This window comes from Phascolarctos cinereus, unplaced genomic scaffold, assembly GCF_003287225.1.
Source record: "Phascolarctos cinereus isolate Bilbo 61053 unplaced genomic scaffold, phaCin_HiC Scaffold_1;HRSCAF=81, whole genome shotgun sequence".
In the NCBI taxonomy this organism is placed as follows: domain Eukaryota; kingdom Metazoa; phylum Chordata; class Mammalia; order Diprotodontia; family Phascolarctidae; genus Phascolarctos; species Phascolarctos cinereus.
In genome coordinates, this window is record NW_027555514.1 from 257,796,334 (window position 1) to 257,814,358 (window position 18,025).

At 37.9% G+C, this 18,025-nt stretch overlaps 1 long non-coding RNA gene and 1 pseudogene across 1 annotated transcript in view; both read right to left on the reverse strand.

Moving 5' to 3' along the window:
• Positions 1–18,025, reverse strand: part of LOC144455770 (uncharacterized) — a 132,643-nt gene that overhangs the window by 100,099 nt on the left and 14,519 nt on the right. The window lies entirely within an intron of this gene.
• LOC110213211 (methyltransferase-like protein 22 pseudogene) lies at positions 13,128–13,858 on the reverse strand (annotated as a pseudogene).

The window sequence follows — 18,025 nt, forward strand, 5'->3', positions numbered from 1 at the left end:
GCTTCAAGAACCATTTTTCTTTAAAGTTGAAAGCAACCAAATGCATCAAAGCTTCTGCCGTTCTTTGGCTATAGATCCCAAAATATTCCATTCTGAGCCTATCATTCCCACTGCAATTGGGCTGATCAGCCACCCTCTCTGAGGAGCTCAAAAATAAGAGGGATGAAGCTAAATTCCAAAGTTGGGGTTTATTTCTCTTTTCATCATCCATTAGTGAGAGACGACTTTGTGGTGGCTCTGGGCTCCTCTAGATAAAAGCTTCCACTCATTAACTCAGAACCAAGAATATGAGGACAACCCATAATAGGAGAGAGAGAGAGAGAGAAAGAGAGAGAGAGAGAGAGAGAGAGAGAGAGAGAGAGAAGAGAGGAGGAGAGAGAGAGAGAGAGAGAGAGAGAGAGAGGGAGAGAGAGAGAGAGAGAGGGAGAGAGAGAGAGAGAGAGAGAGAGAGAGAGAGAGAGAGGCATAGAAAGAGCATGAACTCGAGATCAGACTCTGCCTTTGCCATTTCACCATGACTTTGAGCTAGTCACTTAATTCAATCCAATTCAATAGACATTTATTAAGCACCTACTATGTGCTATAAACTGTGCTAAGTGCTGGGGATATGAAAAGAGGCAAAAGATAGTCTCTGCCCTCAAGGAGCTTACAATCTAACAGAGGAGACAACATGCAAACAAATATACAAAGCAAGCTACATTCAGGATAAACGGGAAATAATTAAGAGAGGGAAAGCACTGGAATTAAAAGGTATTAGGGAAGGTTTCTTGTAGAAGGTAGGATTTCATTTGGAACTTTGGGCAGCTAGGTGAAAGAGCACTTGTCTTAGAATCAAAAAAAAATACTCTTCATGAATTCAAATCTGGCTTTAGACTCTCACTAACTGTGTGACCCTAGGCAAGTCATTTAACCCCATTTGCCTCAGTTTCCCCATCTATAAAATGAACTGGAGAAGGAAATGGCAAACCATTCCAGTATCTCTGCTTAAAAATATCCAAATGGGGTCACAAAGAGTCAGATATGACTGAACAAAGGAAACCAGAGAGGTCAGAAGTGAGGATGGAGGAGAGAGAGCATTCCAGGCATGGACTACAGCCAGAGAAAATGCCTGGAACCTCACTTAACCCCAATTACCTCATTTGTAAAACGAGGGAATTGGGCTAGATGTGTTCTCAAGTCCCAGCCAGTCATAGGTCTATGATCCTGTAAATCAACTTTCTGGTGCCTCAGTTTCCTTATCTATAAAATTAAGGCATAAGTTAAATAAGACCTCTTTTAGTCCGAGAGCTGAGATCCTATGATTCAGTAAAATAATGGTAGTAGAGTATTGGAACAGGGGGTGATATGGAGGGGGGAGCATTGTTTTTAATCTATCTTCAGTTTTCCACTGTACATTTCATGGACTGGATAGTTTTAAATGGCAGAATATTATTTTTAGCTCAACCACAAGCCTGATATAATGAGTATGGTGAAAAGCTATCCTTTTCTCCTTGTTGGTATCTAAGTGGAGCTCCATTAACATTAAATATTAAATTTAATGAGAGGCAGTGTATAGAGTGAAAGAGTACTGGAATTAAAGTCAGAAGACCTGTGTTTCTTCCAGCTCTGACACTTATTGGCTGTGTGACCACAGGGAAGTATCTTAATCTTTCTGATCTCCAGTCTATAAAACAAGAACAATATTTACAACCACTTACCTCAGAGGATGGTTATAAGGAAGGTACAACTTAAAGCACTATAGAAATTTAAATTCTCGTTATTATTAACAATAATGATGATGATAAATTGTTCCAGGTATTCATTGAGAGTCAGTATGGCTTAGCAGATAGAGCTTTGGAGTCAGAATGAACTGGAGGGAGTGTTATACAATGGAAAGAATGCTGGATTTGGGATTAGAAGGATTTGGGTCCAAACCCCAGATCTACCACTTCCTACCTGTGTGACCTTAGACACATTATTTAACCTCTCTGGGTCTCAGTTTCCTTATCTGTAAAATAGAGGGTAGATTATATGGATGACCCCTAAGGTCCTTTTAGTTCTATATCTATGATCCTATGACTTGGACTAAAGTCATCCCTCTGACACAAACTAGTTGTGTAACTCTGAGCAAGGCACTGTACCTCTCAGTGATCCAGGCAATACACTATAGTGAACTATTATATTAATATGTATCTATATTTTATACAAACTCAGATGATGATGATAATTATGATAATTCTTATTGTTATCTGTTATTATTATTATTGTTACAGCAGATAACATTTAGACAACAAACTTCAGAGAAGTTTGGATTCAGTCAAAGGGCCACACTAGAGGACCTAGAGGGCCACAGGTTCCCCACCCCTGATTTAGATCATATGTTAAGGTTGGTAAGGTACTTTAAGGTACTTTACATTTATTAAAGCTAAGTTCTGATTAATGTGAAAATGAATCCAGTGAGGTGATTGTGTGTATTAAAATATGCACTACTCAAAAATATAATTATGTAAAACATGGTCATTGCTTCCAGCCCAATGGAAATGTACAATGTGAATTCAAATAATGCAATCACTTCACAGGATTACATTTATCAAGAACTGGCTGCATGGGTAAAAGGTGTTTCCATCCCACCAGTTCCCCATCCTGATAAAACCACAAGCCAGGTACCTTCATCTTGTTCTTTCTCCCTCCTCCCTGAAAAAAGAATTCATTAGGAGAAAGAAAAACTGTCTAACTGTTTGATTATCAAGGTATATATACATGAATTGCTCTTCATTCCTGAAAAGGGAGCAGTCTTCTTTGAAAGATCACTGAAATGATTTTCTTCATTGTTGGTTTACTTTTGAATGTCAGTCTTGAACCCAGGTCCCCACAGAACACAAAGTTCCTTGGCCCAGTGGATTGCTTAATAATAAGGCAGAAATGACATTTAAATGCCTTTAAAAGTAAGTGAGAGTGTTCAAGAAAATTATCAATATAAATTACAGCCAGAGAGAAAAGTGAAAATTAAAAAATGCATTAGTCACCTTCTAAAGAAACCCCATTTTGAAAACAACCAGGAGTGTTTTAGCCAAAATCCAGAGCTTCCAAATCAAAGATAAAATACTGCAAGCAGCCAAAAAGAAAGGATTCAAGTACAAAGGAATCATGGTAAGGATTTTACAAGATTTGGCAGTAACTAGTAAAAAGGAAAGATCTCAGATTATGACATTCCAAAAGGCAAAAGACAAAGGCTTACAACCAAGAATAACTTATTCTGCAAGATTGAGTATGATCCTATAGAGAACAAAATATATCTTCAACAGAATAATGGACTTTTAATTGTTCCATATTTAAAAAACAAACAGAATTGAGAAGAATTCTTTTAAAAATATAAACACAGGAGTCAAGAAAATCTGGAACAGTAAATACACTTGAGTAACTGGAAAGGACTAAACTATGATTAATTGCTCACATTCTAAAAAGGAGAGAATAGATAAGTGTCTCTTCAAAGCTCCAATGTTTTCAAGGGTCACAGTTCAGAAATACAAATTTAGAGCCTGAAAGTCATTTTCTTCTGTTTTTATGTTTTACGAAAGGAAAGAAAGGTGGGAGGGAGAGAATATACTAGGGAAGAAATGAGGAAGGAAGGGACAAACTTACTATTTCTCATAATTAGGGTACCCAAGGGAAAAAAAGTACACAAACATGGAAGATGGACTGGAGAGAGAATTACCTGTATCTGACTAGACAAAGGATGGAGAGAGGGGGCATAGTGGGAGATATTGAGGCAGAAAGCCTCAAACTCAACTGGGAAATGAACAACAATAGGAAAAGGAGATGAGAGATTAGGAAGGGGGATACAGTTGGGGAGGGAATATACATAGGCAAAACAAACTTCAATTGCAGAAAAACAAATTTCAATTGTAGATTGAAATGGGTAATCAAAAGAAAGAATAAGAACAAGTGATCAGGTTACAAGTAGAAGACAAGAAAGACAATGGAATGAAAGCAGACCACTTCAATTATAGATAAATAATATTGAATACATTCATTCTCTTTCCTCCTCTTTTTTTTTCTTTCTAACAAGGTAATAGGGAGAAAAGAAAGCAAAAAGCACAAGATAAAATAGGGTGAAATGCAAGAATTAAGTCATAACCACGAACATAAATGGGATAAATTCACCCACCAAACAAAAAAGGGTAGAAGAACTGATTAGAGAGCAGATTTCAACACTATGTTGTTTAGAATAAAAACACTTGAAGCATAAAATTTATATGCTTCAAGTAAATTTTGAAAATCAAGAGTAGCAATCATGACCTCAAACAAGGCAACAGCAAAAATACATACAGTTGAAAAAGATCACCAAGAAAACTATTTTGTTAACAGGTACCATGAATAATAAAATAATATCAATATTTAATAGATATTTGACCAACTGGCATAACATATAAGTAGTTAAAGGAAATGTTAATTGAATTATAGGCAGAAATAGACAGAAAAACTAAAATAATTAAAGAAGTCAATAGGCCAGTTTGATACCTAGACAAATCTACCAAAAACAGAAGCAAAAAAGAAATTAAGGGCCTGAAGAGATTTTTCATGAAGTTAGCTATGAAAGATACTTACTGATTACTGAAAAGGAATAGAAAGGGTTTACCAATTCTTCATTGTACATAGTACCTTTACAAAAATTAACCAAGTGCTGAGGCTTAAAAATCAACAAAATACAAAAGCTGAAATAGTTAATAAATATACCCTTCACTGTCCACAACACAATATTGAATAAAGGACCTTTAAAAAATGGATTCAAACTTAGATGTTCAGTTATGTAATCCTAAAGAATCAGTGGATCAAAGAACAAATCATAAAAACAATAGATAATTTCATCAAAAATAAAATAACAAATAGATGAAATGGTAAAACTTTTAGAATGCAGTCAAAGCAGCTCTTAGGGGAAATTTTGTATCTCTTAACACTTTGAACAACACAAGAGAGAAGGATTAGATCAATAATAGGCATGCAACTTAAAAAAAATAGAAAAAACAACAGATAAAAAATCCTAATCAAACACACACACACACACACACACACACACACACACATACACACACAGAGATATTTTGAAAATCAAAATGAAGGTAAGCAAAACTGAAAGTCCAAATCTTCCTCCTCATCCTCATGTTCCTCCTCTTCCTCATCATCATCCCATTGAATTGACTGATAAAACTAGGGCTGCTAAAAAAATAAACATTTAGCCAATGTGAACAAAACAAAAAAAAGGAAGAAAATCAAATTGTCAATATAAAAAAATGAAGAAGAGAAATACATAAAAAGTGAAGAGGACATAATATAAAATGTTAGAAACTACTTTGCCCAAATATACGCCCCCTCCTAAAAAAGTGATACCTTAATGAAAAGGACCTTAGCAATACAAGATCTTACACTTCCTACCTCTTTATAAAAAGGTGGTAGACTAGAAGTGTAGAATGAGATATACATCTTCAGACATGTCCAGTGTTTGGATTTCTTTTGCTCAAGTAGAATTATTTGTTATAAGGAAGAGCTATTTTTAATTTGGGGGTGGGAGCAGAGACTAGTGATAGTGATGCCAAAAACCAAAGAAGAAAAGACAGAAGCATACAAATGAAGCATTTTAAAAATTCATAGAAGAGAATAGAAGAAAGTTAAGAGGAAGACAAAGATAAATAGGACAGCTTTGGAACTGATGTTGAATTTAAATATATGCATATATGTATATACAAATGCTTAAAATTTATTTACATATATAAACACATATATATGCACATTTTATATTTTGGGGACACTACATATACATATACATAACATATATTTAAATCAAGATTATATAATACAGTAACAATTTCATGCATATATGTATGTGTATATGCATTTATCACCTATTGCTCTTTACATATGAAAATGTCCGTGTTTACTGATGTCTTCAAGTTCATAATAATAAAAAAATTATGTTTTTTTAAATGTCATCTCAGGAGTCAGAGGACCAGAGGTTCAAATCTATCTTCTGATGCCTGGATTCCCCCTTTTTATCTTTGTATCTTCAGTGCCTAGCACATTTCCTGGCACACAGTAGGTGCTTAATAAGTGCTTATTGATTCACTGATGACTGCCTTGTAACCTTGGGCAAATCATTTAGCTTTCCCAGGCCTCATTTTCCTCATCTCTATACATGTGGCAACTGGACACGATTTATGATCCTGAGTCCTATGAAGTTTCAGAGGGTAGGTGTGACTATGTCCATTTTACAGATGAGGAAATTTTACAAGTTAAGTGAGCCACCCTATGTCATCCTGCCAATTAATTCCCAGGTTTCTCCTGACTCAAAACCCAAGACTCTTTCTTCTGTGCCACTCTGCATTGTATATATAAACTCCATAAAGAAATATCGTATGTAAGAAGGCTGGAAAGGCAGCTTGGAGCCAGATTTCACCAGGCCTGGAAATGCCAGGATAAAGCCTTTATATTTTATTCAATAGGCAATGAGAACCTGCTGAAGGTTTTGAATAGATTCATGACATGATCAGAGCTGTTCATTTCTTGGGCAGTGGTGTCAAGGATGGATTGGAGAAGAGATACCTCCAGGCAATGAGGCCGCCAGGTAGAAGTCTATTAACGTTGACCTAGTCAAGAAGAAATGAGGGTCTGAACAAGGGAAATGGACTGAAATATTATAACGAAGGGGGGAGGGGCATTTCATTATCATATAGGGAAGATGTGATAGAATACCATAAATCAGACTGGCCAGGAAAATCTACATGATGATTTCAGCTATTCTGTTCACATAAATGTTAATAGTGCTATGGCTACTTTGAGTACCTTAGGGGAACTATTATAGACCTGAGTAGTCTCCTTAAATCACAAAAGACTTGTAACCAATTCATTTTCAGTTGAAATCGGGTCAAGAACCTTCGAAGATGAGGATTTAAAACTGTGAGCAATTATCTGCAAGGGTTTTTAAAGAAAGCCACTCATTAAAAACCATTTAACATGCAAGGAGAAATCAAGTATAATGTCTATTTCACAAAGCTGAACATAATTATCTCACAACTGCATAGTTTAGAGGCATAATTGGATGATCAGGGTATTGCAAACAAATGCTGAATTCCCTAAGTCCAAAGTAAGCAAGTAGATACTACAGCCAGTCCAGGTGGTTGGATACTTCCATCCAGAAGAATCAACTTCAGTTGTCTTGGAAATCACCAAACCTTAGAGTTAGAAGGGACTGATCTTCTCCTTTTACAAATGAGGAATCTGAAGTTTGAAGAAAGGAAGTGACTAGTCCAAGGTCACACATCTGGAGTGTATCAGAACTGGAACTAAATCCCAGGTCCCCTTATACATAATTTGGGCGCTGTCTCCAGTTGTCCTGATCTACATCTCGCCACTGGACCCAGATATCTCCGGAGGAGAAAGTGACGCTGGTGACTTTGCACAGCCCTCCCTCTCTTAAAACTAATTCACTTGCAAGTCATGGCATCATCTTCCTAATATCATGGTCCTCTTCAAGAAAGAAGGACAAACAACAACACATAATCCAGTGGTATGGTGGAATGAGCATGGAATTAGAGTTGGGTTCAAATCTCTGAAGCAGCTGGGTGGCACAGTGGATTGAGTGCTGAGCCTGAAGTAAGGAAGACCTCAGTTTACATTCAACCTCAGACACTCACTACCTGTCTGTCCTTCCTTGGGCAAGTCACTTGATGGCTGTTTGCCTCTGTTTCTGCATCTGCAAAATGAGGATAACAGTACCTACCTACCTCCTAGGGTTCTTGTGATGATCAAATGAGATAATATTTATAAAGAGCTTAGCACAGTGCCCAGCACGTAGTAGGTACTTTGCAAATAATAGCTTTTATTATTAGTTATTATTTTTATCATTATTATTATGTGACCTTGAACAAATCTCTGAAACTCTGACTTTCAATTTCTTCATTTGTAAAATGAGAATAATAATACTCATACTACCTAATTCCCAGGACCATTGTTAGAAAAAAGCTTTGTAAACCTTAAAGTTCAATGGCAATTAATCAACACATATTTATTATTACTTCCATTAAATCATCCTGGCTCTCACTTAGTCCAAGGCCCATAAATCTACCTTTCCCAGGAGTCATCAGTCAACTGTGGCAAAACTGTTACCAAGATCTATTTTCGAAAGTTAGTGACTATATGAATTATTGACTATGAATGCCCTAATTGATCCATCTTAAGTTAGTCTAGGTTTATCCTGGGTTCAATATAAATTAGGCTACTAAATATAACTAAGTGATAAACCTAAGTTCTTTAGTTTCAAAGAAAAACAAACATTTTCTACTTAAAGTGAACTCACTTTTTATAATGATCACTACTAGTAATTTACTATGTTATTTCCAGGTTCTTATTGGGGTCTTATATCTACTTTTTTAAGGTGCAAGGGAGACCAGATAGATATTTCAGGCCTTCGGTGCCTTGAGGTGGAGATGGACTATAGCTGCTTTGTTTAAATTAGTTGTTCTGGACTTAGTGTCAGTAAAACCACGGGTCAGCTGTCTCAATCTGTTATCTCAGATTTCATGCTCTGTACCAACCAAGCATCTGAAATGTACAGCAGGAAACAAAAGGGACCAGATAAAAAAAAGTACTGAGAGACCAGAATAAATTATTAAAACTGAAAAGCAATGTAAAGACCATGAACTAGCAACAAAGTGTCCTTTATATCTACCTCCTCCTCTTCCTTTTCCTCCTCCCCTTGTTCTTTCTTTTTCTTCTTCTCCTTCTTCTTCTCCTTTCTTCTTCCCCCTTCTTCTTCTTCCCCTTTCTTCTTCTCCCTTCTTTTTCTTCCCCTTTCTCCTACTCCTCCTACTACCCCTTTCTCTTCTTCTTCCTTCTTATCCCACTCAGTTCTGGAACTTAGGTTCTCTCATGCTAGTTTGATCCAATATGAGGAGGAAACATATGGTGTGAACCTCCATCCAGTGCCTACTCTACCCAAAGATCAGACAGAAACCAAAAATAAAATATCAAAGCATATAGAGTTGAATATCAAAGTAAATGACAGAGGGGAAACATAAAGAAGAATCACTCTTAGACCCAAAACAGTAGAGTATAGACTCATGTGCTGGAAAGGAAGGGAGAAAAGTTCCCAGAAAATACAAAGGCCACATTAAGAAAGGATTTTGACTTCAGTAGCATCTTCCTTGCATCATAACTAAGAATACCTTTCCTGCCTAATTTCTCACAGCTCTCAGCTCTACCTACCATATGTCCTTGGACTCCCTTTGCCACTGACATCCCCTGCTGCCGTCATCTGATTCCGGGACCCTTCATTGATTTTTTAGAGTGAAACCGGGTAAGGCTGGAAGGGGGCATATGCCTTGTGGCTAGTCAACATTTTGAGCTCTGCTTTTAAAGTCTGCCTTGGCTATCTGCTGGATGAAAGGACTTCAAGCAGGCATGAGATTTCTTCCTAGCTCTTCTCAATGGGAAGCCATTAGTCCCCATTCTTTGCTGAGTTGGTGAAAGTGAATTCTTTTCCCCTCTTAGTTACCTCTTCCGGTGTCCTAGGGAGTATCCCCTATTCCCTATTGAGTTCCTATGGAGTCTTTCTGAAGCTGGGGATAAACACATTGATCTTTTCTGTGTTTTCTTTCAATTCTCATCCTGCTCTCCAGTAGTTAGCACATAGCCCTGCAAATTGTCTTAAGGTCCTTCCAGAAGGTATTGAAAACACTGGAAATATGGGGAACAATATCCCCATGGTCTTTCTTGGCATTTCAGGCAAAACAGAAATGCCCTTGTTCCTCTTACATATGCATATGCCACTCTTACTAGATTGTAAGTTTGTTGAGAGCAAGAAACATGTTTTACTCATATTTCAATTCGATTCAAGAAATATTTATTAAGCACCTACTGCATACTCAGTGATAAGGAAGATTTAAAGTTTAAGTAAGCTATTGCAATGTACTGTGGGAGCGTAGTACATAGACCATAACATGTGCCTTGCACATGGTAGAGAGCTGATATTCATCCGAATGAAAGAATGGCAGGGGCAGCTAGGTGGCGCAGTGGATAGAGCACCAGCCCTGGAGTCAGGAGGACCTGAGTTCAAATGTGATCTCAGACACATAATACTTCCTAGCTATGTGACTCTGGGCAAGTCACTTAACCCCAGTCGCCTCATGAAGAAAAAAAAGAAAGAAAGAAAGAAAGAAGGAAAGAAAGAATGGTAACATTGTAGCTCCCAAATAGGTTACACATGTAACCCAAATCCCAAAGCCCATTGGTATGGGAGTTTCTCATCTTTGGTAGAGATAAATGCCTTGCACCTGGGAGAACTATATTAAAAATAATGACATTAATAATTCTATGGGCTACATTACCCTCTCCTCATCCCTGCTCTTCCCCAGGAAGACCACTTTGAAACATAATTGCAGAATTATTGGCAGAATCTTAAAAGTATTACTTAAGTTACGATTTGGGGATTTTGATGGGATCCTTCTAAGAAGACTGCTTCCTTGGAGTTCAGCTTATCATTAACATTGAGTTAAAAAGGAGAGCCAAGATCAAAGGCACAGCCCACCCCCAGGGCTTCAGGACCTCTCCATAAAATTATTCTGTTCCCAAACATCCAATCAGTCAGAGTAAAACAAAATGTACCATTCTTCCTTTTGCTATCTATAATCAAAACACTTCATCCTTGTACCAACGTAGGAGTAATTCCCCTAAATTGGTTAGGACAGCGTGTTTGGGCATGAGAGGCATTGGAGGGTTTGGGGTTTGGGGTTTTTCTTTTTTAGTTTAATTGTTTGAACTTCTCTTAGTATGCTTTTCTTTTTTTAATTTCCAGAAAGTAGGAGTCTTAGCCGGAAGCATTACAGGAAGGAAGATATGCTTCTCAGTCATGGTCATAAGAAATATCTACCATCACTGTCATAAAAAGATTTTTGGTAGATATATACTTATGCTGATTCACAACTTCCCACACACAAGGATGCTGCCTCTTCTAACAAGCTATGAAATATAGGAAACCAAAAAAGAAGAAGGGGGGGATGAGATGGTTGTTTAGAAAATGTGAGAGAAACTTGGCTCTTCAAATTTGCCAAAATGATGATGCTCTCAATGAAATATATTTAGAGTGAGTCATTTATAAGGTGGGGAAAAAAATGAACATTCTCCTTGATCTTACAGAAAAATTGTCAGAGCAATTGGAGACCAGATTGTATAATTGTAACAACAAATTAAGAAAATGTATGAATGATGAATAAAATCAATTAGCGATGAGTGATGCAGAGCTTACAAATGGCACCATGATAGTGAAGAGTGTTGGACTTGACATCAAGAGAACTTTGGATCTCATATCTAACACTTTTATACAATTAAGCAACAAGCATTAAATACCTACTATATGCCAGGCACTGTGCTAATCACTGGGACTACAAAGACAAAAGTGAAAGGGGAGAGGAAATCAGGTCAAGAGGGCTCATCCTTGGAGTTGTCCTGCATCTTGATACCATGTGTAATTGGCAGGGTATTTGCCCTCCTCTGCCCCTCCCCACAAAGACTCTGACAACCGTTGCTCAGAGCCCCTTCCACTAAAGCAGTGCCATGGTGGGATCTTGGCCAGGCAGAGAGCCAGTTGCAGACTGAAAGAATGATTGGTTGAAATGAATTTCATTCTTTCCTCCTTCCCTCAGAGGTGGAAAGGATTCTACTGCTTTGACAGAACTATCCCTGTGAAATAACTTTGCCCTCCTTTCCAAGTCAGTCAGTCAATAAACATCTATTAAGCACTTACTATGTCAGACACTGTGCCAAGTGCTGAAGATACAAAGAAAGGCAAAACAAAACAAAACAAAACAAAACAAAAAAAGTTCCTGCTCTCAAGAAGCTCACGGTCTAATGAGGAGACAACATGCAAACATCTATGTACAAAGAAGATACAGAGAGGGTAAACTGGAGATAACCAACAGAAGGATAACATCAGCATTGAGAGAGATCAGAGAGGCTTCTTGTAGAAGGTTGGATTTTAGCTGGGACTTGAAGGGAAGTGATGAAGTCAAGAAAGCCAGGAGGTAGAGATGAGGAGCGAAGGAGTACCAGGTGTCTAGTGTGAGGAAGAGCAAGGATGCCAGTGCCACGAGACAGCAACACATGTAAGGGCGAGTAAGGTGCAAGAAGACAGGAGGGGTAGGAGGGGGTCTGGCTATGAAGAGCTTTGAAGATTTGATCCTGGAGGTGACAGGGAGTTAGTGTAGTTTATCAAGTAGGAGAGGTGACATGGTGAGGAAGAAAGAGCCTGAGCAAGGGAACAGAAGTGCTTTGCATTTATATTTACTCAGATATATTTTGTGTTTATCTGTGTGCATAGGTGTGTGAGTGTGTGTATTTCCCTCCAACAGAATGCAAGCTCCTAGAGGCCAAGGATCATTTCTTTTTTTATTTTGGCATTGTTTTGGTTTTTCTATATTTTGGGGGATTTTTTGTTTTTCTTTGTGTCCAGCACAGAACCTGACATATAGTAAGCACTTAATAAATGCTCATTATATTTAATTGAATCATATCAGATTGAATTGAATTGTTATGCACTGGCTCACTGTTGCTGCATCTGGAATGCAGGATGGATAAATGTCTGGTCTTTTTTTTAATCAATGTTTATTGACATCTTTTGTTTTTATATCATCTAAATATGACCCTGTATTCTTCCCTTTCTCCCAGCCTAGCAGGGAGCTATCCCTTACAACAAAGATTTTTTTTAAGAAATAGTGCAAGAGAAAAAAAATTCAGCAATACATACACACATACAAACACACATATATGTACACACACACACATATATATATACATACATATATATGTATATAATATATCTGACAATATAGGTAACATTCCACACCCATGGGCCCCCCACCTCTACACAGGGGTTTTGGAGAAAGTATCTTCTCATATTTTTTCGTTGGAGACAAAGCTTATTCTATATAATTTTGCAACATCCTTTTTCAGCTATTTTGTGGTGGGTTTTTTTTACACTGTTGTAGTCATTGTTTCTATTTTTTTCCTTGGGTCTGTTTTGTATCAGTTCATGTAAGTCTTTTCATGCTTCTCTGTATTCTCCATAGTTACCTTTTCTTTTTTTTTAATAGCTTTTGAGTTTATTGAAAATGACAATTTAGAAAGAACTGTAGTAAAATGACTTGGGGGATATTGTCAGCCATGTTCACATGAGAGCTCAACTTATTGGAGCAGCAACAATCTTCCAACTGCTCTATATGTTCATAAACAAGGAAGGAAAGTAGCTTCAATTGGCTGTACAACAAATTTCATTTTGCCATCTCTGAGTTTCTCTAAATCATTTAGGGAAAATCGAAAATGTCCAAATGTCTAAGTGTGAAGTTTAATCTTTTCTCTATTGATAAGTAGATTGTATGTGCATTTTTCAAATTGTGAGTAATTCTGTAGAGTGTTTTAAATAAAGCATCTATGAGGTCATCATCATAAAAAAAAATCAGCTGCCATTATGATAGTAGTATGAGCATATAAGTCAGAAATTTCTTCTTCATACCAACTGAAAGGAACTTGAAAATCAGTGCATAGGTCATCCTTCAGCCAATCCAGTTCCTTAACCTTAATTGCACTTCCTCCTGTTGCAGTCAGGTGCCTGTTTAGGGCAACATTCCATTTACACATAGGCAGGAGATCTTCATCCACATCTGTGCAGTAAAGTCTTAGCAACCATTGCTGTGATGATGCTGGCAATCCCGGTGCCAGCCCCAAGCTCAAGCACAGTGCTACTCTTGAACAGGTCACATTGGAGCAGGATGTAGTCAGATAGAAGGAAAGCTCACCACACCTATTTGCCAGCACCTTCCAGAGGGGTGGCCATGGTGTGCTCTTTAACTTGAGTATCTTTCCAAGAATCTTTGCTCCGTAGAAGTTTGAATTGTGACAGAAAAACAGGTTGGCAAATAGCATTCAGACACACCGTGAGGTGCCTTTCGTTTGGATAGATGCACATCAGACAGCACAGTGTCACTTTTAAATGTAATTTCTTCCATAGCTTCCTCCTCTTCTGGATCCACCATCATGCAGTGTTGCTATTAATTTGTACAGCATCCGGCTGCCAGGGCGAGGCTGAGCCCGAGGGGACCCACCAACCCGCAAAAGCACTAATTAGGGGAAGTCTAAGCAGCTTTCGGCGCATGCAGCCCCATAGTTACCTTTTCTTAAAGCATAGCATTTCACTATTTTCATACGTCACAATTCCCAAATCAGTGGACATCTACTTTTTTTTCCAGTTCTTTGCTACCACACACAAAAAAAATATTGCTAAAAGTATTTTGATATATGAAGAGCATTTCTTTTTATCAGTGACACCCTTAAAGTATATACCTAATGGTAGTATGTCTGGATCAAAGGATATTGAAATTTTTGTCACTTTGTATAATTCCAAATTGCTTTTCAAAATGGTTATACTAATTCCCAGTTCCACCAATAGTGCTGTCTTTCTACCATCCCTGTAACATTGACTATTCCTATCTTTTGTCATCTTTGGCACTTTGTTGGGTATGAGGTAAAACTTCAGGGTTGTTTTGATTTATATTTATCTCAGTACTAACGATTTGGAGTACAATTTCACATGATTGTTAATCATCTGCAATTCCTATCATTTGACTACTTATCTACTGGGAAATTACTTTTGACTTTATTTCTATAAGTTATTTATATAGCTTGGATAACAAACCCTCATCTGAGAAATTTGATACAAATATATGTGTGTGTGTGTGTGTGTGTGCGTGTGCGTGTGCATGTAGATAGATAGACAGACAGACAGATAGATAGATAGATAGATTGCCCATTTAACTGCTTCTCTTCTTACCTAAGATACATTAATTTCACTTGTGCAAAAGCTCTTTAATTTTTGGTAATAAAAATTATCTATTTTATATTTTTTAATTGCTGTTTGGCTAAGAAGGAAATGTCTAGTCTTGAGCTCCCTACCATAAATGAATGAATAAAGCAGTTATTAATAATGTACAATGTTCTCACACTGATAATGGCAGGAAATTCAAATAGAAAAAGAAGAGAATCCCTCAAAAATGGGGAAAACGACTCACATGGAAGAATTCAGCTATAGGGAAGTTGGAAAGGCCTAGAGTTCCTAAGGTTGCAGCTCCTGGGAAGGTAAAGCAAGGCTGGTCAAGTCCAGGAATCCTTAGGCCTTGTGGAAAATCCATTTTTTCCTTAGGATTCATGTTGTTCCCACAAGAGTGACCTACCACCATTAGGATGGAGAGAGGGAGACTAATCGTCAGAGTAGAAAGAGAATTCCAGGTTTCCTCTGGCAGGGGTGGGGATGGAAGGTGCTGGTGTCTACCTGGGAGGAGAAAAGGGAAAGGTGATACTGGCATGAAAGTTGGGATGGGTCTTAAGGTAGGAAAGGAAGCATGACCAAGGGATCACTTGAGGAAGAAGCACCAGGAAAGGACTAGGTAGAAGTACTCACCCACTTCAGAGTACAATCAGGGGCCAGAGAGTCAGCTGGCAAGAGGCAGACTATGAAACAAGGGGGTAAGCAAGGAGCAAGTTTATTAGCCTAGCACTAGATTGGAATGCATAGGTCTTCAAAGGGCTGAAATTTGAAGTACAACAAATCAGACAATACTAAAAGATTAGCTAGTCATGATACAGTATGATTCTCTCTCTTCTCTTCTCTCTCTGTCTCTCTGTCTCTTTCTCTCTGCCTCTCTCTGCTGTCAGCCTCCCTCCTCTTCTCTCTCCCTTTCTTTCTCTCCCTCTCCCTCTCTTTCTCTCTCATCCTCTCTCTGTCTCTCCCCCACCCTCCCTCCCTCTTTTCCTCCTTCTTCCTCTTTCTTTCTTTCTCCCTCTTCCAATCTCCCTCATTCTCTCTCCCCCTTTCTGTCCCTCATCCTCTCCCCCTCTTTACTGCATTTTACAAATATCTCTTTCATCCCCTCCCTCTCACCCTCCCTCCATCCCCTCTTCTCTCTCCCTCCCTCTTTCCCTCCGTCTTCCTCTCTTTCTCTCTCTCCCAATCTTTCTCTCCCTCCCCTTCTCTCCTCTCCTTCTCTCCCTCCCTTCATCCCTCCATTCTTCTCTCCTAGTTTTTTAAGTCTTTTTTTGCAAGCTGACCCATCTTTGACTATCCACTGGCACTGCTAGCATCTATCCACATAATAAAACCAAAAAGAAAATCTTCCTTCTAGGTTGAAAGAGAACAACAACTCAGAAAACCTAGAAACAATAATTTATGCTAAGCATTTTCCAAAGGAGCACATCTTTAATTTGATAATGTAGGTCAAGGGGATATATAGCACTCAACAATCAGAAATTCACTTTGCAAGTAAAATGCGACATGGCATAGTGAAAGGAAGAGCACAGTGAAAGATGGAAGACCTGGGTCCTAGTCACAGATTCACTGCTAGCAAGTCGGGTAACCTTGGGCAAACCATTTCAACTCTCTAGGTTTCAATCTCCTTGCTTGTAAACTGAGGAAGCTTTGGAGTGGATGACTTCTAAAGTCCCTCCCAGCCACAATATTCTATTCCATGTAGTGCTGGCTCATGGCAGGAGCATAATACAAAAAATATTTCTTTTTGGCTTTGGTCGCCAGTGTAGGAGGTTCTATAGCAGATTGATTGTCCTAATTTTCTTTGGCTTGAGATGATATTAAAAAGTTAGGTCCCATTCCTAAGTCAGGCATTGCTAACCTGCTCCAGGGTTTTTCTAATTATTTCAAAGTCCATCTCTAAATTCTCCATTTCAGTAAACATTAGTAAACATTTATCAAGTACCTAGTGCTAGGAACTGGGGGGAGACACAAGCATTAAATAAGACAGGACCCTTGCCCTTAAGGAGGTCAGAATCCAGCAGGGGGGTTGAATAACTAGCATATAAAATGATACCTAATAAGCATGTTAGAGAAGTAAAAACCAAGTATAAAACAATGTTGTTTGAAGGAAAGACAGGGAACAATCATTCTTGAGGACGGGTGGGGGGAAAGGATCCCTGAAAGCTTCATTGAGAAGATGGCATTTGAGCTGGGATTTAAAGGATGGGTAGGATTTCAACAGGTGGGGATTGGCAGGATAGGGAAGAGACAAGGGAAAAGAGGGAAGGGAAAGGAATTCCAGAAGCAGATCAGTGATGGATTAAGGTTCTTGTGCACCCTAGACACATCTTTCTCACAGACCCTTTGGTGGATACATTTTTATTATTAAAATATATAACTTATGATGGAAAAAACTCTCACATTCTTTACTTTATAAAAAAAAAATGATTGATAGCATGACTCAGCTTCATATATACACTGCTCATGTCCTTGCCAGTACTTCAAGGAAATCTGATTTTGTCTGAGTGGGTGCTCCTGCCACCAACTAATTAATTAAGTAATTAATGGGTGGATGGATGGATGAGTAAATGAATGAAAAAGCATTAAGTGTTTACATGACAGATTCCAATACAGATTATAACACCCCCTTACCACTTAGTAGATTATCTTCAAGAATTGCAGTGGGTGAAATATATATATTACCTCAATGCCAGCTTAGTAAGGCTGCTCCTTGGACAACAGATGTACAAACTGTTGCCAAGTCTGTATAAGAAGCCTTTTGAATTTGTTATGAATAGCCATGGCCTCTGCCATGACCTCCACACTACAACAAGGCAGCAGAATATAGCTTTAATGGTAGAACATATATACATACATATATATATATATATATATATGTTTACATATACACATGTGTGTATATATATTTGCATATACATGTATATACATATGCATTGATATATATATACAAACATACATATATGCAATTGTGTGTGTATATATAATATATATAAACACATATATGATATATTAAAATGACTAACTGCATACCTCAGCTTTACATTCACACTGGGCAGTATGCTCCAAAACTTTGAGGAAATCTGACTTTGCTAGACATATATATATGCATATATATATATATATATATGCATATATATATACACACACACACACACACACACACACACACACACACACACA